Source organism: Lissotriton helveticus, chromosome 7 (genome assembly GCF_964261635.1).
Source record: "Lissotriton helveticus chromosome 7, aLisHel1.1, whole genome shotgun sequence".
Classification (NCBI taxonomy): domain Eukaryota; kingdom Metazoa; phylum Chordata; class Amphibia; order Caudata; family Salamandridae; genus Lissotriton; species Lissotriton helveticus.
This window is the reverse complement of record NC_136068.1, coordinates 1,949,671,526-1,949,692,015: the sequence shown is the minus strand read 5'-3', so window position 1 is coordinate 1,949,692,015 and position 20,490 is coordinate 1,949,671,526. Positions and strand designations below refer to the sequence as shown.

At 52.9% G+C, this 20,490-nt stretch overlaps 1 pseudogene across 1 annotated transcript in view; it reads left to right on the top strand.

Moving 5' to 3' along the window:
* LOC144770965 (uncharacterized) overlaps nt 1–20,490 on the top strand; it is a 191,026-nt pseudogene that overhangs the window by 56,143 nt on the left and 114,393 nt on the right. The window contains exons 4-5 of the transcript XR_013599072.1: nt 17,834–17,947; nt 18,994–19,104. The product of XR_013599072.1 is annotated as an uncharacterized LOC144770965 (transcript). The remainder of the gene's footprint in view (nt 1–17,833; nt 17,948–18,993; nt 19,105–20,490) is intronic.

The following is a 20,490-nucleotide window of genomic DNA, read 5'->3' as shown; positions in this document are numbered from 1 at the left end:
CAGAACCCCATCTGGCCCTCACTCCCACCGATACCACCCAGCAGTGTCAAAGGAAGTCCCTGTACAGAATTAAAACAGTCAAGTTCAGCCCTGGTCTCTACGATTGTTAGACGGGGACCTGGAGGGTCGGCCGAGCACAAGGGAGAGGCCTCCAGTGAGGACCGTCTCTAGCGATCGCACAGACAGGTAACTTCCCCCCCACAGATGGACACCACACGAAGATCAGAGTAACACCTTTTATAGGCAATTCTTGGAGGAGGGTGGTACGATACAAGGCAATCAGGACACGATGATCCTCTCAATTCTAGTCTCTAGTAAGGGAAGGGGGTAGCGGGACAGTCTTGGTACCCTCAGGTACTGAGGTGTAACGGTGGTAGCTCACAATCCTCGAGCTCGGTGTTCGGACGGGTCAGACCGCGGCAGCGCCAGCAGGCCCCGAAGAGGTCGTAGGTTGCAACGGGCCGCGGCAGCGCCAGCAGGTCCCAACGAGGATGAAGGTTACAACGGGCCGCGGCAGCGCCAGCAGGTCCCACGAGGGTGAAGGTTACACCGGGCCGCGGCAGCGCCAGCAGGTCCCGAAGAGGTCGTAGGTTGCAACGGGCCGCGGCAGCGCCAGCAGGTCCCAACGAGGATGAAGGTTACAACAGGCCGCGGCAGCGCCAGCAGGTCCCACGAGGATGAAGGTTGCAGCGGGCCGCGGCAGCGCCAGCAGGTCCCACGAGGATGAAGGTTGCAGAGGGCCGCGGCAGCGCCAGCAGGTCCCACGAGGATGAAGGTTGCAGAGGGCCGCGGCAGCGCCAGCAGGCAGGACAATAGTTCACAAGGCAGGGCTGTGGCAGCGCCAGCAGTCCGTCAAGGATGAGTTCGTCGCGGTGTCTCTCGACTCCAGGATACAACTGCCTTCCTGTCCTGGGGCTGCCTCAGTTATAGGTCTGGCGCCCTTTGATGTCCGGACCCGCGCTCCTGGAGGTCGGGAGGTCTGGGATGAGGGAGTCCAGACACCCAGCAGGGGGGTGGAGCCAGCGCCCGGGGAGGCTGGGGGTGGTCGGCACCTGGCGGGGGAGAGCCATCGACACTTCTTACTCCCATTGACCTGCCAAGTGGTCCGTTCACCTCCTGGGGGGATGGTGGTGCCGGGATGTCGGGGCCTGGCGGAGGCCGCGCGGCCGCGTGGTGCCGTGTCCAAGATGGCGGCTGGGCCGGGCAATGGTGCTGACGGTGGCCCGGGCCCTGTGCTGCGGGGAGGGAGCGAGCCCTTCATGGGGCCTGTCCAACATGCGTCCCCCCCAGCTGAAGGCGGGGAGAGTCACCCATCTTCTTGGGGACTTTCCTCGTCGAGGCGGAAAAAGCGGGACAGGCCGTCCGCGTTGGCGTGGTCTTGACCAGGGCGATGCTCCACAGTGAAGTCCATCCCCTGCCGGGAGATGGACCATCGCAATAGTTTGGGGTTCTCCCCCCGCATCTGCATGAGCCATTGCAGGGGCCGATGGTCGGTCTGTACCCGGAAATGGGTTCCGAAGAGGCACGGCCGGAGCTTCTTGAGGGCCCATACCACTGCGAAGGCCTCTCGCTCAATGGTGCTCCCGCGCTGTTCTCGGGGCAGTAGGCGTCTGCTGATGAAGGCCACTGGGTGGTCCACTCCTTCGGGGCTCAGTTGGGAGAGGACGGCCCCAATACCATGGTCGGAGGCATCGGTCTGCACGATGAACTCGCGGCTGTAGTCGGGGGCCTGGAGCACAGGAGCGGTGCACATGGCGGCCTTCAGCTTCTCGAAGGCCGCTTGACAGTCGGGAGTCCAGTTGACTCTTTTCGGGTGGTTCTTAGACGTGGGTTCCGTGAGGGGCCCCACAATGCTGCCATAGTCCTTTACGAACCGCCGGTAGTATCCGGTGAGCCCCAGGAAGGCTCGGACCTCGGTTTGTGTTTCGGGGGGTTGCCAGGACTGAATGGCAGCTACCTTGAGTTGGAGGGGGGCCACCAGACCGCTCCCCACTTGGTGTCCGAGGTAGGTCACGGACCCCTGGCCGATTTGGCACTTGCTGGCCTTTATGGTGAGGCCGGCCTGTTGGAGGGCCTGCAGGACCTCTCGGAGGTGGTGGAGGTGGTCTGTCCAGTGGCGGCTGTATACCGCGATGTCGTCCAGGTAGGCGGCGCTGAATTCTTCGAGGCCCGCCAATACCTGGTTCACCAGTCTTTGAAAAGTGGCTGGAGCGTTCTTCATGCCGAAGGGCATCACCCTGAAATGGTAGTGCCCGTCCGGGGTGGAGAAAGCGGAACGTTCTTGGGCCCTGGGGGTGAGGCCGATCTGCCAGTAGCCCGCTGTCAGGTCGAAGATACTTAGGTAGCGGGCTGCCCCCATGCGGTCGACTAGTTCATCTGCTCGGGGGATAGGGTGAGCGTCGGTTCAGGTGACCGCGTTCAGCCCCCGATAGTCGATGCAGAATCGGAGCTCCGGTGTAGTGCCCGGTGCCGCAGCCTTGGGGACCAGGACGACCGGGCTGGCCCAGGGACTGTCCGAAGGTTCGATGACCCCGAGGGCGAGCATCTTGGAGACTTCTTCTTGGATGCATGTACGTACCCGATCCGGTACTCGGTATGCCCGGTGTCGGACGGGAGGACTGTCCCCCGTGTCCACGTCGTGCAGGCACCAGGAGGTGACTCCGGGTGCGAGGGAGAACAGGTTTGCGAACGGCAGCAGGAGGGCCCGGCAATCTTGACGCTGCTCTGGGGTCAGGGCCTCGGAGAGTCGGACCCCGTCCACCGAACCATCTCTTTCCCGGGTCCTCAGTAGGTCAGGGAGGGGCTCAGAGTCTCCTTCTGTGCCACTGTCGGTAGCCATCAGCAGGCTGAGCTCTGAGCGCACGAAGTGGGGTTTGAGTCTGTTGGCGTGGAGGACCCGGAGGGGGTTCCGGGGGGACTCCAGGTCGATGAGATAGGTGACGGGACTCTTGCGCTCGATCACCTTGAAGGGCCCCGTCCATTTGTCCTGTAAGGCACACGGTTCGATGGGGGACATCACCCATACCTGCTGACCCGGTTCAAACTCGATGGAGGAGGCATGTTGGTCGTACCACTTCTTCATGTCCTCTTGACTGGCCTCCAGATTGGCTTTAGCGATCTCCCTGAATTTCCGGGTCTGATTGCGGAGGGTCAGGAGGTATTTGTAGACGTCTGGAGGGGTCTTTAGGGGGGCCATTTCCCATTCCTCCTTCACTAGGCTGAGAGGCCCGCGAACGGGGTGTCCGTACAGGAGTTCGAAGGGGCTGAAGCCGAGGGACTTCTGGGGGACTTCTCGGTAGGCGAAGAGGAGGCACGGTAGTAGCACGTCCCACTGGCGGCGTAGGGGTTCTTCCAGCCCCATGATCATCCCCTTGAGGGTGCGGTTGAACCGCTCGACCAGTCCGTTCCCCTGGGGGTGATAGGGGGTTGTGAATCGGTAAGTGACTCCGCACTGCTGCCAGAGGGATTTCATATACTTTGAAATAAAGTTCGTACCCCTGTCGCTGACGACTTCCCGGGGGAAGCCCACTCGAGAGAAGATCCCCATTAAGGCTCGTCCCACTACTGGGGCTGTTATAGTACGAAGGGGGACCGCCTCAGGATAGCGGGTAGCGTGGTCCACCAGGACCGGGATGAAGCGATGCCCCTGTGCTGTTCGGGGGTCCAGGGGCCCCACAATGTCTATTCCCACCCTTTCGAACGGGGTGGTCACCACGGGGAATGGTTGTAGGGGTGCCTTGAGTTTGCGGCCGCTCTTCCCACTGGCCTGGCAGGTCGGGCAGGAGCGGCAATGGTTGGAGGCGTCATTTCTCATTTTGGGCCAAAAAAAGAGAGTCACCAGGCGGTGGTAGGTCTTGTCTTGCCACAGGTGCCCGGCCAGGGGGACATCATGGGCCAAGTTCAACAGGAAGTCTCTGAAGTGGAGGGGCACCACCAACACCCGCCCGGCCCCCAGTTCTGCGATTCTCTGCTCGCTGTACAAGAGATCATTGTCCCAATAAACCCAGTGGGCCCCGGTGGTGTCTCCTTGGCTCTGGGCGAGCGCTTGCTGTCGCAGTCCCTCGAGGGAGGGGCAGGTCTTTTGCTCCTGCCGGAATTGTTCTTGGGTGGGCCCCCCTTCTTGACGCCACTGAGCCAGGTCGGGAAGCTCGGGGGGCTGTGTGGACCCCTCTGTGGTGGGGTCCGGGTGGTCGGTCTGGAGGAAGTCTTCTTCTGGAGCGATCGAGGGCGGAGGTGCTGCCCATTCGGGCTCTTCTGGTCTAGGGATGGTGCGGGTGGCCATGGACCGGGTGGTCACGCACGCCCAGTCCGGGAGACCCAACATCCCCAGATGCTCTCTTCTTTCCACAGCTGCCCACGGGGAGCTCTCGAGATCGTTCCCCAGGAGGCAATCCACGGGGGCATCGTCGCGGACAGTTACTTTCAGCATGCCGGACACTCCTCCCCATTCGAAGGGGACGCAGGCCATCCGACACAGGCTCTCCGAGTTATCTGCCGATCGGACGGGGCAAAGCACGTTTGGTAGGATTTGTTCTGGGGTCACCAGGTGACAACGGACGGCCGTCACACTGGCCCCGGTGTCACGCAGGGCCTCGGCCTTGCGCCCATTTATGCTCACCCATTGGCTGTACTTCCGAGTGTTGGCGGGCAGGGGAGTCCGCGGGACCATGTCTCTTCCTCCTAGGCATGCCAGGGTCATGGCGGCGGGTTCCCACTCGAACTGCTCCGCCTCATAGGCCTCAGTGTCTTCAGAGACTTGTTCTTCTCCTAGGGCGGCGGCCGCCACCTGGCGGGGCCCGGGAACCTGGTTCTTCGGGCAGGTCGGGTCACTGGCATAGTGGCCGACTCGCTGGCATCGATGACACGTCACGTTGGCTCGGAACCCCGGGCGCATCGGGGGGTTTCCCCGGCCTGCTGGGGGCGGGGTGGCGTTAGCGGGAGCGGCCGGGACGGCGTCCCTGCCCCGGCCCGGGCCTCCTCCTCCTCCTCGGGGACGATGATGACCTTGGTTCGTTCTGCTCTGCTCATTCGGCCCACTCCGGGCCACTCGGGTGCTCTCCCACCGGTCAGCCTCGGTGGCGAGCTGCCGGGGTTCAGTCAATTTACTGTCGAGGAGGTGCTGCCTGAGCTCGACGAAGCAGTTGTTGGAGAGGTGCTCCCACACAATGAGATTGAAGAGTTGTTCGTAAGTGGTTACGTTGTTACCCTTGATCCATCCCTCGAAGGCCCGGCTGAAATAGTTCACGTATTCCAACCACGTTGTACCTGGGATCCGGGTGCAGTTGCGGAACCTCTGGCGGTACATTTCGGGTGTAAGCCCATATCGACTGAGGAGGGCGGCCTTCATGTGGTCGTAGGACGTCATTTGATGGTCCGGGAGCTGCAGCAGGGCATCCGGGCCCTCGTTGACGAATCTCCCCCATAGACCGGCTCCCCAGTCACTTCGAGCGATCCGGTGGGCCGTCATGGCGATCTCATAGGCCTTGAACCACTGCTGTATGTCGTCGTTTCGGTGATATTCTCGGACCACATCCTTGGGGATGTGGACCTTCTGCTCGGTCGTACCCGGGGAGTGCGGTTGCTCGGGCACCCCTAGGTTTTTGTTCAGTTTGCGTATTTCTATCTCCGCTAGTTTGCACTCGTGCTCGTATGCCAGTCTTTTTTCTTCGAGATCCCTCTGTCTCTGTTTTTCCTCTCGCTCTTCTCTGAGCCGTAAGTGTTCTAAGTTTATTTTTTGTTCCGCCAGCTTCAATTCTCCGTCTAATCTGAGTCGTGCCAAGTCTAACTCGTGTAATCTATTTTTTTCCCGCTCCTGGATCTCTTCTCGGGAGGGGCCTGTTCTCCGTTCTACCGTCAAGGGGGTGTCGACTTCCGGGGCTACGGGGTCCCGGGGGGTTGCGGTATTCGTCTCTGACCAGGCCTCCAGGGCGTTTTTGAAGTCTTCTTTTGTGCTTAGCCCGGTGGTAGCAATGCCTAAGTCCATGCAAAATTGTTTGAGCTCTCGGTGGTTGTATTCTTCTAGCCTTTCCATCTGGAACTTCTCTGCCGATCCGCTCTCTTTGGTCGTCATTGTGGTTTTAGTCGTAGGGTGAGTTACTGTCTGTACGGTACGCGTTGGTTCGGATCCCACCGCTGCCACCAATGTTAGACGGGGACCTGGAGGGTCGGCCGAGCACAAGGGAGAGGCCTCCAGTGAGGACCGTCTCTAGCGATCGCACAGACAGGTAACTTCCCCCCCACAGATGGACACCACACGAAGATCAGAGTAACACCTTTTATAGGCAATTCTTGGAGGAGGGTGGTACGATACAAGGCAATCAGGACACGATGATCCTCTCAATTCTAGTCTCTAGTAAGGGAAGGGGGTAGCGGGACAGTCTTGGTACCCTCAGGTACTGAGGTGTAACGGTGGTAGCTCACAATCCTCGAGCTCGGTGTTCGGACGGGTCAGACCGCGGCAGCGCCAGCAGGCCCCGAAGAGGTCGTAGGTTGCAACGGGCCGCGGCAGCGCCAGCAGGTCCCAACGAGGATGAAGGTTACAACGGGCCGCGGCAGCGCCAGCAGGTCCCACGAGGGTGAAGGTTACACCGGGCCGCGGCAGCGCCAGCAGGTCCCGAAGAGGTCGTAGGTTGCAACGGGCCGCGGCAGCGCCAGCAGGTCCCAACGAGGATGAAGGTTACAACGGGCCGCGGCAGCGCCAGCAGGTCCCACGAGGATGAAGGTTGCAGCGGGCCGCGGCAGCGCCAGCAGGTCCCACGAGGATGAAGGTTGCAGAGGGCCGCGGCAGCGCCAGCAGGTCCCACGAGGATGAAGGTTGCAGAGGGCCGCGGCAGCGCCAGCAGGCAGGACAATAGTTCACAAGGCAGGGCTGTGGCAGCGCCAGCAGTCCGTCAAGGATGAGTTTGTCGCGGTGTCTCTCGACTCCAGGATACAACTGCCTTCCTGTCCTGGGGCTGCCTCAGTTATAGGTCTGGCGCCCTTTGATGTCCGGACCCTCGCTCCTGGAGGTCGGGAGGTCTGGGATGAGGGAGTCCAGACACCCAGCAGGGGGGTGGAGCCAGCGCCCGGGGAGGCTGGGGGTGGTCGGCACCTGGCGGGGGAGAGCCATCGACACTTCTTACTCCCATTGACCTGCCAAGTGGTCCGTTCACCTCCTGGGGGGATGGTGGTGCCGGGATGTCGGGGCCTGGCCAGGCCCAGGGTCGGGGTCGGGCGGAGGCCGCGCGGCCGCGTGGTGCCGTGTCCAAGATGGCGGCTGGGCCGGGCAATGGTGCTGACGGTGGCCCGGGCCCTGTGCTGCGGGGAGGGAGCGAGCCCTTCATGGGGCCTGTCCAACAACGATCCATCACACAAACCTTTTTCGATAGGACCAGCATAGTAGCAAAAGAGTCAAAACGTTGTGGAAAAGGGAGGGGATCAATATAGCATGAAAGGATCAGAAGAGTCAAGTCTCGAAGTCTATCAGAAACACGAAAGTCAATCCAAAGAATATCGATGGAGGTCTCCAGAAACGAAGAAAGAAATAAGTCCTGTGCGGGCGATGACTTTGCCGAGCTTGCTGGCTGGTCAGGGGCTCCAGTAGCGGGCTGCTGTAGTTGCGCAGACACAATTGGCATCAGATTATAATGATGCTCGGGGTTCTCCTCTCGGATAAAATCAAGCTTCGCGGGGGTCACCATATGTTGCGGGTCTGACTCTGGGCTAGGGTCCGGTCTCGAACAAATAGTCTCGATGCGTACAGTCAAGTTGTGGAGAGCAGCCTCCATTTGCCAGTGAAGAGCCCCGATGGCGGCCATTACAGTCCCCAGTGTCGGTCCACACGTCGTCCGATCCATCTCCGCTTAATCGATGACAAAGCAGGTCATCAACCCCAGAGGCCGGCTACTCCGGGGAAACCAACTGGAGTGGGGTGGGCGAAGGCGACTGGCGACTTTCAGGCTTTGCGCTCTATACACCGCTGCCGGGAGCGGGGGCCCCCCTCGCTGACCCCGAGGGCTGCAGCAGGGTCCCAGGAATCGGACCCCCACTCACCGCGGCATCCACGTCTCATCGCCGTCTGGCTAGAATACGCAGGGACTCGAGACCACCACCAGGATCGAGAATTCGTTTCACTCCGATGAGACCGGACCCTGCCAGGCACCTGCGGCCGATGTTGTTCAACTGAAACCCGGCTGGGTCAGTACTCGAGGCCCCGGCTTATAGTCCAGAGGAGGCCCGAAAATGACAGACGGTGTAACTTCGTCAAAAAAGGTGATAAAGACTCCAGGATTGCGCCCCTAGACTCAGAGACGATTCAGACACACGGGAGTCTGGCGGGAGGTCAGGATTAAGTACAGGATAGATCCGCCAGCGACGGAGGTCGACGGAGCCGGGAGCTTATGCGGCCATCTTGGTTGCTAGCGTAGCTCCTCCCCCCAGGGAGATAGTTCTTGGGGTCGGTGGGGTCCGCCAAGGGCTTCTTCAGGAAGGGGTCGATCTCGGCGTGATTCCAGTCGTTGTGGAACGAGGAGTTCGTCAGGGAGTGGTTGATGGTCTGGCGGAGCATGGGTGCGATGGTGTCAGCAGCTCTGTTGAAGATGTGGTGGGTACAGGGACTTCATTCAATGTGTGTCTTCGGTGGTAAGGGCTGTCCAGTTGTCAATCGTTGGCTTCAGGGATCAGGGGTGGCTGGTGAGAATTCAGTGTGTTGGTTGTCTTTGTCGAAGTTGTCGCAAATGATCTTGATTTTGAGGTGGAAGAAGGTGCTGAGTTTGTTGCAGAGGTCTTGTGAGGGAGGGACGTTAGTAGACTTGCTGGTGGGTTGGGCGACCTCCTTGATGATGCTGAAGAGTTATTTGCTGTTGTGCGCGCGTGTGGAGATTCTATCCTCAAATGCTTTTTTCTTTCGTTTTTCTGATGAGTTGGTGATGGGCATTGGTGGTGGCTCTGAAGTCTTTGTGGTCTTTGTGGATTTGGAGTTCCTCCAGGCCTTTTCATGGTCGGGGCTCGTGTGTCTGGACTCTTGAAGTTCGGTGGTAAACCATCTGGCTTTCTTGGCGAGAGTGTTGTTGTTTTTTCTTGAGGGGGACTGCGGTGTTGGCGCTGTCGGAGATCCATCTGTGCAGAGTTCGGGCTGCGGTGTTGGGGTCGTCGTCTACCGCAATGGTTGGGGTGGAGTTGCCGAGTGAGGAGGTGAGTAGGTCGTCAGTGATTTTGGTCCGGTTTCTTCGGGGGAGCAGGTGCTGGGTTCTGTGGATGGTGGGTGTTCTGGAGGTGAAGTGGACGCATCAGTGGTCTGTCCATGGGAGTTCGGTGGTGTGGCTGAAAGTGATGGAGTTTCCTGTTGTGAAGAGGGGGTCGAGGGTGTGTCCTGCTGAGTGTGTGGGTTTAGTCACGATCTGGCGGAGTCCAATGTTGCGGAGGTTGTCCAAGAGGGATGTGGTTCTGGGGTCCAGTTGGTTGTCGACGTGGAAGTTGAGGTTTCCCAGCAGGGTGTAGTTGGTAGATGCGATAGCATGCGGGGGAATGATGTCCGTGATGGAGTTGGCAAATGGTCCACGGGGTCCAGGGGGTCAGTAGATGAGGGTTCCTCAGAGGGTGGAGGTAGGGCTGGCCAGTATCTTTAAGTGAAGGTGTTTCATCAGGCGATGGCGATGTCCGGTTCCGAGGTGGTGTTGGTCCAGGTTTCGGTGAAGAATGCTACGTCTGGGGTGGTGCTGTCAAGGCGGTCCCAGATTTCGGTGGCGTGTTTGTGGAGTGATCTGACGTTGAGGAGGATGCATTGTAGGGTCTGTAGTTCGGGAGTGTTCTTGCGGTCAGGTTGTGCTGGGTCCGTGTTCCTGGCGGTGCTGCAGCTGTGCCAGCAGCGGTGACAGCTGAAGGGTCCGTGGGTGTCGGCTGGTGATGCTAGCTTGCAGTTGTTGTTGCAGCCTGGGTTGAGTGTGTGGAGTGGACATGTACTGAAATGTTGCCTAAGACCCCAAGTGCATGTGACGTGTACCAGAATGTTGTATAATACCTCAAGTGCACAAAGTCAATGCTGTTGTAATGCCAATGATTATTCGACCTCCATCTGTCTGGAGGTTATTCCGACATAGCGGAGCAGCCCATGTCTGTTGTATGCAGGTTTAGTCAATACTCGAATGGATCTGGACTTCTGTCATTGCCCCTTGGGCTCACATCATTTGAGGATTTTCAGTCGAACGCGTCAACAATCTCACAGATTTCATTTTTTAGGTCTTGCGTGGGGGGAGCAGCAAAGCTGCCACGCCTCTGTAAGAGATTTTGTTACAAAAAGGCTGCTGTAAGCCCCGCCCCTCATTTCCTTTGGGTAGCATCAGCGTTCATGGTAAACGCTGGCTTCCCAATGGAAAGGAGTTTTTTTGGGTGCCATCCTGTCCGTTTTTTGGACAGCGTGGCCTGCTTTCAAGGTTTGTCATGAAGACTTTTCTTATTAGCTTGTTTTTTTAGCAAGCTGATAAGAAAAGTCTTCACGAGCCGGGCTGCGCACAGGCATTCCGAGGGTGCCTTATCAGAGCACTTCCCCCTCCTCGCGTGTCAAGGGAAGGCACACTCTGTTCCCCCCCCATCCCATTCTCGAGCCGTGAAGTCAGAGGATTGCTGCTAAGATTGTTCGCCTGATTGCTCTTTTATAAAGTAATGCAAAGGCGGAACGAAGCCTCTGAATGTGGAGCTGAAAAAACAGCCGAGTAACAGAACGCTGTCTTCAAAGTTAATGTCTGTGTGTATCAAGTCAAGGTTGTGTTTTCATCCTTGTAATAACTCGCAGACAAGTGCACGCTTCAATAGTTAAGCTTTATTAAGTTCCCACAGGAGCATATGTCGAGGACGCCAACTCCAGCATAAAATGGGGAATCTAACTGTCGGAACCAACTGTCATACGTAACGCCTCTCGCAAGCACAGAACAATGTCCTCGCACGAGGCGTGCGATGGACGAGACCATTACATATACCTCCTTTCCTCAGAGAAGAGAGGGAAACAAAAGGAAGAAAGAATGGAGTGGGGAAGAAGGGAAGAGAGAGAAGAAGGAGGGAGACAGGAAAAGGGACAGAAAGGAAAGCAAAAGCAGAAGGACACTAATGCCTGTATCTGGCCGGAATTCAGACCGCTCTTGAGCTCCTCCTTTGAACAGTAGGAGGATTACATGAATCATGAACCATACAGTCACCTGGAACAGAGTTAGGTGAAACATCTAATTCACCACTTGAATTTCGCAAATCACTGTCCGTATCTTTAGCTTTTACGATCTTGTTCATGTTCCACCAGTTGCGTCCATTGACGCGAACAGCACTACCACACACTTTGTCTTTAACAACGGGTTTACTGAACTTTGACTCACCCTTTTTCACAAAGCCCTGTTTCTTTATTTTAACTAGGTCACCTACAGCAAACTCCCTGCTTGAGACCCTCTTCCTGTCATCAAAGTATTCCTTTTGCTTGCATTGGACTTCACCAACCTTGCGTCTGACCCTTTCATTTAGATCCTGAGGTGTAGTGTTGGATTTGAACCATTTGGACATCCATGCAGGTCTAAATTCCGTACACTGTTTTCTGCCCCTAAGAAGTTCGAAGGGAGAAATACCTGTGGATGAGTGAAGGGTGGTCCTGTAAAACCATAACATTGTTCTTACCGTGGGGGGAACAACTCTGTTGTGCTCAATGGCCCATTTTACACAATCTCTAATAACTCTATTAAGTCTTTCAACTAGCCCATCGGTTTGAGGATGGTAAAGAGAGCTTCTAAGATGAGTGACAGTAGCGGTCGGCAGTAGGTGTTTCTGTAGGGCGGTGACGTGGGGAGGGGCAAGGTGGGGGTAGTAATGTATGGATTACGGAGTTTTACAGGTAAGTAAACATTTAAATAAATAAAACGAATTTCGTTGCGCGCACTGCATCACATTTTGCGATGCAGTGAGTGTGGGCATCATTTACAGCTTGGTGAATGTGGGACTTAAACCAAACACCGGTGGATGTCCCATTCGCCCTATTTCGAGTTCATAGACATCAATACAATGTAAATTGGGTGGACAGGACATCAGTGCTTAATTTGAGCCGGTGGTTGCCTGTGGGGCCCATCAGCACTTATTTTTGGGGACCCACGCTTATTTTTCCACATCAGATATTTACAGAGAGAAAGAAAAACACATATCGGAAAGACGGAGGAAGAGAAAGATGACAAAATAATCACAAAGGGAGAAATCAGGATTCTGCAAAAGTGAGAAAAAGAGGCAGAAAGTGTCTGGAAGTGGATAACAGAGCCATTAGGTGGATTTAAGACTAAACAACCTTGGTATTCGGCATACCAAAGTTTAATTGCACTGGCTGCAAACTTGTGAGTAGAGCTTCGGGAACTGACAGTTTTTCTTTTACAAATTAAGCTCTACGAACATCCCGCACTTTTTTGGCAAATGTCTGGTGTCCACCAAACTTCAAATGATGCCATCAGTCTAAGCTTAGCGCCCCAGTGCCTAATTTGTGCTGGTAGTTCCCACACCGGCACTTAATCACCACCAGCGCTTTTCATGAACACCAGTTAGGATACATTCATTTATGATTGCACTGGCTGCAAACTTGTGAGTAGAGCTTCGGGAACTGACAGTTTTTCTTTTACAAATTAAGCTCTACGAACATCCCACACTTTTTTGGCAAATGTCTGGTGTCCACCAAACTTCAAATGATGCCATCAGTCTAAGCTTAGCGCCCCAGTGCCTAATTTGTGCTGGTAGTTCCCACACCGGCACTTAATCACCACCAGCGCTTTTCATGAACACCAGTTAGGATACATTCATTTATGATAGGCACTGGGAGATCAAGTGATTTGCCCAGAATCACAGGATGTTGAGCCGACTTTGCGCCTTGAACCTGATTCCCCAGCTCCGGCCATTACGCCACATCGTCTCCCCACTTTCATGGTTAGTAGTTGGTTCTGTTCTTGGCGATGCTAGCAGGAGAAATGGGCTGGTGCAAGCTGCCACCTGATGAGAGCCCCGACACTTATTTTTCTACAAATTAACCACTGCAGTGCTCGCTTTATGTGATAGTTCCCTCAGACTCCGCGCCTCTGCTCAAAGAAAGGGGTTTGCACTCAGCTCTGGCTGCCCATCTAACTGGAAAGAATGCTGGAATCTGATCCCGAGGCGCTCACTGTGGGGAGCACTCGGAATGTTCACAGCAGTGGTGACAGGAAGGAAAAGTGAAATACCACAGTAAATCAAGTTATATGTGTGTCTTCTATGCTTTTTTAGGTCTTGCGTGGGCGTGGCAGCACACATAAATAAAAGCCTTGTCATTAGAATGCCAATAGCTCAATATCTTGCCAGTGTACGACCTATTGCATTGCAAATGCTTGTTAGAGGTGAGGTGTCAAGATGGCCCCCATAATTTTGTCATCTCTGCAGAATGACTGAAATTCATTATAACGGCTAAATCTTGGAAGTTCAGGCAACATTGGGTCAGCGCAGCAGCTCCCACCAGTCCATGGCTGGATGTGAAATCACGTGGGAGGGTATGACCGGATAAAGATGGTGTTGTTAGATCCTTTCCCTAAGCACCTATGTTTATATGCAATCTGCTGACGGTTTGACGATAACCTGATGTTTCGGTGATGCCCTACTCTCACTGCAAAAGACAATAGGCGGGTGGCTCCCAGTCGGTCCCCTGGTAATCCAGTAGACCGGAGGGTCCTGATAGCTACATTTGTGATCAGACGTCTGTGTTTCTGTACTGAAAGAACTTAAATATTGATCTTTTATTGGCCTAGTAGGTTCATTTTCAGAATTTATGTGGGGTAACCTTTTCTCTTCCACCCTTGAGTGGCAGGACTGATGCCCTTTATTGCTCCAGCCTCATTCTAGCTTCAAACCCATTACTCAATTATTCAAAAATATGTACTCCGTGGATGCCACACAGTTAGTTTATTTTTAGTTGAATTATGTGTGCTCATAAGCTTCAATAGTAGGTCAGAGAATGCTTTGCAGCCAACCAAGACCTCACTACAGGGTTTCTGGTAACTGTCCAAAGTTCACCACCCAGGAATTACTGATATCAGTGAGGAGCGTTAATTCCTGGGTGTAAGATTCCCTCCAGGGTGAAATTGTGCTGAGGATGAGGAATAAATGCAGAAACTGGTGGAGACAAGAGGGGTCCCACGTGGCAAACATTGTACAGTTGTACGAAGATTAGGCATTTAAAGATGATCGGGAAAGCGGAGTAGAATCCTTTAATGGGAAGGTACATTACCCAACAAAGATCGTTTTCATTGTAATACTTCTCTGTACTTTTCTTTTTATGTATAAAATTGCTTGACGTGCATAGTTTCTTTGTATGCAGCACAGCTTAACTCCAGCTAAGGGCGAACTCCCAGAACTGGTGTAGCAAAACCAGACCAGGCTCTTCTTCAACACTTCACCTTGGACATTGTCCCCAACTCCTTCATGTCTGTAACACAGCATCAAAGCAACGTTGCGGACCAGGACTTTAAGAGACATCCTGATTCCAACTGCAGCAGAACCCGTAAGACCCACCACGATGCACGGTCACATGCACAATACAGCTTCAAAGACATGTTTCTCTCTAAGTATCTCCACCGCCTGCACCCACCAACATACATACCAACCACTCAGAACAAGTTAATATAAAAAAATCACCCGCCTGTGTAAATGGATGCCTCACGCAGTTCCCCTGTATCAAGGTTAAGAACTCTTGAAGCCAAACAATGCAAGGTTGTAACAAGATGAAAATACCACTTATGTTACAGAAGACTTTTTAAGTGAAATAGCACGATAACACATATGCCACCCACATCTCTAGAACTTCGATTCTCACATCACACCAACGATACCTTCCCACGTCAGAACATGTAAAAGACACAGCAATTACCACAGAAACGAGCATGCGTCACACATCGCCAACCACCCAAATGATGAGACCACAAGCCTCACGACGGCGCACATCTGTCATAGCTCACCAACAATATAACACCTTGAGGACCCAAACAGTCACAGCCTCATACTAAATCATGGACGTCTATGCGTAATAAAAGGGCCTCCGCATACAGCAAGCTACCCCGTTTCCTCCCAAAGCAACAAAAATTACTCGCTGCTGTCACCACCTTATAAGAATACTGCACTACTAATCACACACATAATACCAATGACATCACACCTAACACCTCAACACACCATGCAAACATTAGACCCAAAGGCAACCTACTAAATTAATTGCACAACAGTAACCAATACAACACCTTCCAAGCACTGAGCAGCATCCATTAGTTGCCCACCCACCCACACACCTGTAGGAAATGACCATCTTCTGCATGGTGTACCCCCCAAATGTTCGTTAACGATTTTCACTAGCTGTAGAACTCTGTGCACTTTACCCCTTCTAACCAGGGGTCAAGTGCCCGTGCTCCTTCTTTTCAGGATGATGACATTGGTATTCCTGTAATTGGCATACTTAACTTACCTATAAATTCAAAGTATGTGGTACACAGTTTTCCCTAGGGATGTAAGTTAAATGTCATTAGTGGACTGCAGCACTCCTTGTACCATCCACTACAGTAACACTGGAAGACACGGCTTCAGGCCTACCATTGTAGGCGGACAAATGCGGTTTTTAAACTGCAATTCTGACTGTTAATAACATCTTATGAAAGGTCTGAAGCTTCTTTTTAAATATTAATAACGCACACCTAAGTAGACGTTACTGCCTGTAAGGCAGGGTGCATGGTATTTAAAATTAGGACATTTAATGTTAAACATGTCCTTATATAGAAAAAGTCCCAAGACCGATTTTCACTGTGACAAGGGTGGTTATTCTGTTGGCAAACACTGTGTTGCAATATTAAATATAATAATGCTATCTCTGGTTTGGAAACACTTGGAAATTAAATTCTTGGACTCTGTAATATTTATTAAATACCCAATACCCAATTCACTGCTGAAGTCTGATTTGTAACATTTATTAAGGAAAAGGTACTTTTCGAAAGTTAGCTTTTCCCTGCTTAAAGCCTCTGGAGGCTATTTTTATTGGTTCCAGCTGCAGCCTTCAGCGTGCTTAACTCTGAATGAGGTATGAAAACTGCTCGCAGAGCAGAAGCCAAAGGCTTGGATTTTGAAATGTGTTTTTGTTCCTGTGGCAGGACGATTATTTGAGCTGTGCTCAGGAACGTAACTATCTTCAAAGGGGCCACCCCTGTTGCTGGCAGATATCAGACGACACCTGTACAGTCCCCTAGTTTAGCCCCAGTCAGCCAGACTCCAATCACAGTGGTGCGGGAGTAGCCTCTAGAACTGTTGTGCAGTGACTTCAGAGGAGGGGTTACTTATTTCCCTGGCCGCACCTCTGGGGTGGGCACACAGTCCAAGGGTTTCACCATCTTGGATTTAGTTAGGGGGGGCACTGTGGGATTGTTGGCTGTAGGGTACATAGGAAATGCCGCAAAAGTGGGTAGGGTAACCCCGGGAGCTTTGGTTAGGGTGATCCACAAGCTGATGCCAGGCATACGTGTGGCATCCTCAGTACCCTCCTCAGAAATCTACTGTACCTGTCGAAGATCAAAAGAGGACTGAACCTGCTGCCTGCAACCTGAGACCCAGGACAAGGAAGTAAACTCCAAGGGTTACAAGGCGGACCTACTGTTCAGTCTACAAGGACGAAAAGAGATGCAAGAGGACTTCCCTACAACTGTCCAGCTGACCAATTCCTACTGAACCTGCCGTGGATCGTGCTGTAGGCTTCTGCCGAAGTGAGTCTTGACCCCCTGCTCTGAGCTTTTCTAAGCATCAAATTCTATTCAGCACAACCTCGCAGAGAAGGTATCCGGCCTCGTGGACCCCTTTTCGGCTAAAGGCTGCAGCCTTGCCCCACTGGAACAATCAAGCTCCAACAGAGTGACTGTGCAAGCATAGAATTCTTCACCGGGCAGCCATATTGGAATGTGGAATGCATACATACAATAAGCATTTTATATCCTAAACGTGGCCCAATGAGCTTTAATTCAGCATCTCCACTTTCAATCATTTGAATTAAACTGAATTCTTTCTAAATCTCTGATTTAGAGAGTTACACAAATGACATATTGTGCCACACAGATATGATCTATCATAACAGTTAAACTACTGTTCCGCATCCCACACCAACGAGCAGATAGATCTATTAATGCAGTCAGCTGTCCCAACCTTATGAATTGCACCTCATTGGGCGACGAATGTTGAGGGAAGTTACACACCACTGATAAAGTTAACAACTTTTGGTTTATCTTGGGTGCAACCATAATAAGCATGCCTACGTGTTTCTCTGTGCACCACATGTCACGCCCCATTGGGCATAGCTTAAGTAAATGACAACAATTATCTCAATACATTTCCAACTGATTATGAAGAAAATTGAAAAGAAAAAAGAAGAAAAATAAATTGGTCACTTTCCTTATCTAGATATATTAGCTCTTTTGCGTTATTTGTAGCCGAAGACAGATTCCCTTTCGGAATCTTTCATGTTTATCTACAAATAAATAAACATATACATGGATGAGTCAAAAAAAAGAGGCCAACAGTGTGTTCAGAATACTTTAAAATATCTAAAAGCATCTAAAACCAGTTGAGGCAACAACTGTTTCCACGCCCGATATACTCTACAGATAAGTATAAATCTCTTCATCAGTATTTAACCCTGCGGGTTTCCTGGCACCCATTCTAAAGATATACTAGCCATGCAGTATGTGAACACGCACCGTATAAAAGTGTGACTGGTAGGATAACTTCCGTAGAACTTGCAGCATTTTTGCTCATGGCATTTAATTTCCAATGTAGTCTTTTGTGTGCTTCCTAACAGGAGTTCCCATGTTCAAATGTGGAAACGTTCTGAAAAAAGAAGAGTTGATGGAATCCACGTTTACAGATCCTTATGGTGCAGAAGGAGAAGAAATCAGAGCGGACCCTACCTTAAGTAAGCTCCACGTTGTAAATGTTCTTTGCAGTGAGACCCTTTCACAGCAGACAACACGCCAAATGAAACTGCGAGTGAAAGCGTTTATGGAGGGCGCGTTCCGACTCCTCATCTGTGAAGGATGCTGAGTCCGGACTCTGCATCCTTCCCAAAGGGATTATCGTCCTCTTCAGTCAGATCTAAATAAGATTTAGGTTTTGAAATAAGTAGAATAGTGACATCACTAAAGTCACTACATTTTCGGTGTCAATGTTGAGAGAGGGCAGCAAGGCAGCAAGTAGAACTGCACAATTCAATTCAGTAATGCAATATATTGATGACAAGCCACGAGGTATACATTTTGAAAGTGGTGCTTGACCTGCATGGCTATAAAGGGCAGTCAGGCGGAGGTGGGAGAAACCATGGGTCATGAAAGGGATCCTGGCGAATAGTAGGAATTTCTTCTTGTGTAGCTTTTCTACCTTGCTTTACAATTTCCTAGTGCTGCAGATTACGGGTGAAGCATGGAGCAGCCGGACGGTGGTGTGCTTTTATGACTGTGTAATGGAAACTAATACAGCTGTCTATGGAAACATATTATTCTATCCCCCTATCCTTTTCTGAAGTCTATTCCTACAACCGTCATGACGTTCACACTGCTCCAAGCTGTGTCAGTAGAAGAACGTTTCTTGAAGGGTGGTGCACTTCTCTGACATTTGCTAACATCCAGCCCTCAAGAGTAAGAATTTTTGTAGTAAGCTGTAATGAATTTGTTGGAGACACATGGGGATGTATAACTGGCTGGATACTTTAAAAATACAAAATATAACAATTGTATCAGACTGGCACCACTCTAAAATGCCTTCAAAACCCCTACTTATGCTTGCCCTTAAACCTTTGTGCAGCTTGTCGATGTCCAGAAAGATGCTCTCGTTGTAATCCAGAACAATCTGTTACCTAAAACCAAACATGTCTTGACCACTTCCTGGACATCTGTGGTTATATGGATGTTTTTTGCTCCACCAATGCTTACACTTTGAAGGTCCCTGCTTTTGTTTTCCTTTTAGGAGATCACATCCTTAACTCAGGAGATGACGCCAGAAAGGAAGAACTGGACTCTGGTCTAATGGTCATCTGCGATGCTGAAAGAGCAGAGAGCAGCTCCTGCCCCACCTTAGGTAAGGCTCATGTTCTTCGTTATTGTCATGTTGCTGAGACGTAGAGACGTGCCTGTGAGCGCAACAGGCGTTTGGGAATCGCTCCGCACTCCTGGTGCGCTTTGGTACCAAAGAGAAGGTTCAACATCATGGTGCTCCTTTTTTAGGTCTCGTAGCGATACAGTGCGTAAGCACTGTACTCGCCGAGATCTAATGTTACTGACTCTGCTTCCCAGGAGACAGTGCCGGCCGCGCGCTTCTCTCAAAAGGCGATCGGCGCAGGCCACGCGCGCGGCTGTCTCCTGGGAAGCGCCAACATATACAGGCACACCTCCCCCTGCACGCATGCGCACACAGCACCACACACATACACAAGCGCACATACACGCACGGGGAGACGTCCCCCCCCCCCACCCCTCCGCCGTCGCATACACACACGCACACATACAGGCATTCCCCCCTTCCCCTGAGGGGGTCACATAGCTCCCCACGCTGGAATAAATATGAAAAGTGCTCTGACGCCTGGCATGGTTCCTGCTTTACACAGTCATAAAATAAATACCTTAAATTATGGCCCGCCCGCTGCCGCAGCTCACCCCGGCTGTCTCCCATCCGGGGGGGGGGGGGCGGGGTCGCTCGCTGGTGCCGGGTGCCGGGTGCCCCCCTCCCCGGTGTGAGCCGCTCCTTGCGGGCTACCGCCGGGTCCTCCGCAGTCCTTTCCACCTACTATCTCCCGGGGCCCGCAGCCGCCCCCGCGATCCCAGCCTGCACCGCGCGCGGCCGGAGGGAGGACCTCCAGCGATCCCATCGACCAGCGTGCAGCGGGGACTCCGCCTATTACTTCCTGCTTTCAATCATAGGCAGCGCCGCCCGGAGGCCTCCGCCTCCCATGAGTATCCAGGGGCCGCCTCCGGAGCCGGCAGCCAGCAGCGCTGATCCCGCCGCGACCGCACCGAGCGATGCTCCTCTCCATGGTGTGGTTCAAGGCTCCTCGACGCAAGGCCAAGAAGGCGCCTCTAAGGTAACCAGCGCTTTCTGACTCCTCGCAGGTGGCGGGGCGGGGTGAGGCGACTGGCGGGGATCCTGGGGTTTAGCACACATTGTCGGGTTTGGAGGAGGTGCGGCGGGCGCTCTGAGGCAGCGGCACGTCAGGCAGGGGTGATAACCAAATGCATGCTCGGTGAAAGAAATATTTGTGCATTTCACGTAAAATAATAAATGGTGTTGTCAGTTAAGCTTAAGTGTGTGTTTTGAGAATAGGTGTGAACACGGATTCGAGACGGTATTCGCCAAGTTGTACCCCAAGCAGTAATACCAAAAGGTGAACAACATGTTACATCTCTGCGCTCGCACGGATTCTCGCCTTCTGTTTTGTGTGTTGTAGACTGTGCGTGGCAGACCGCACAT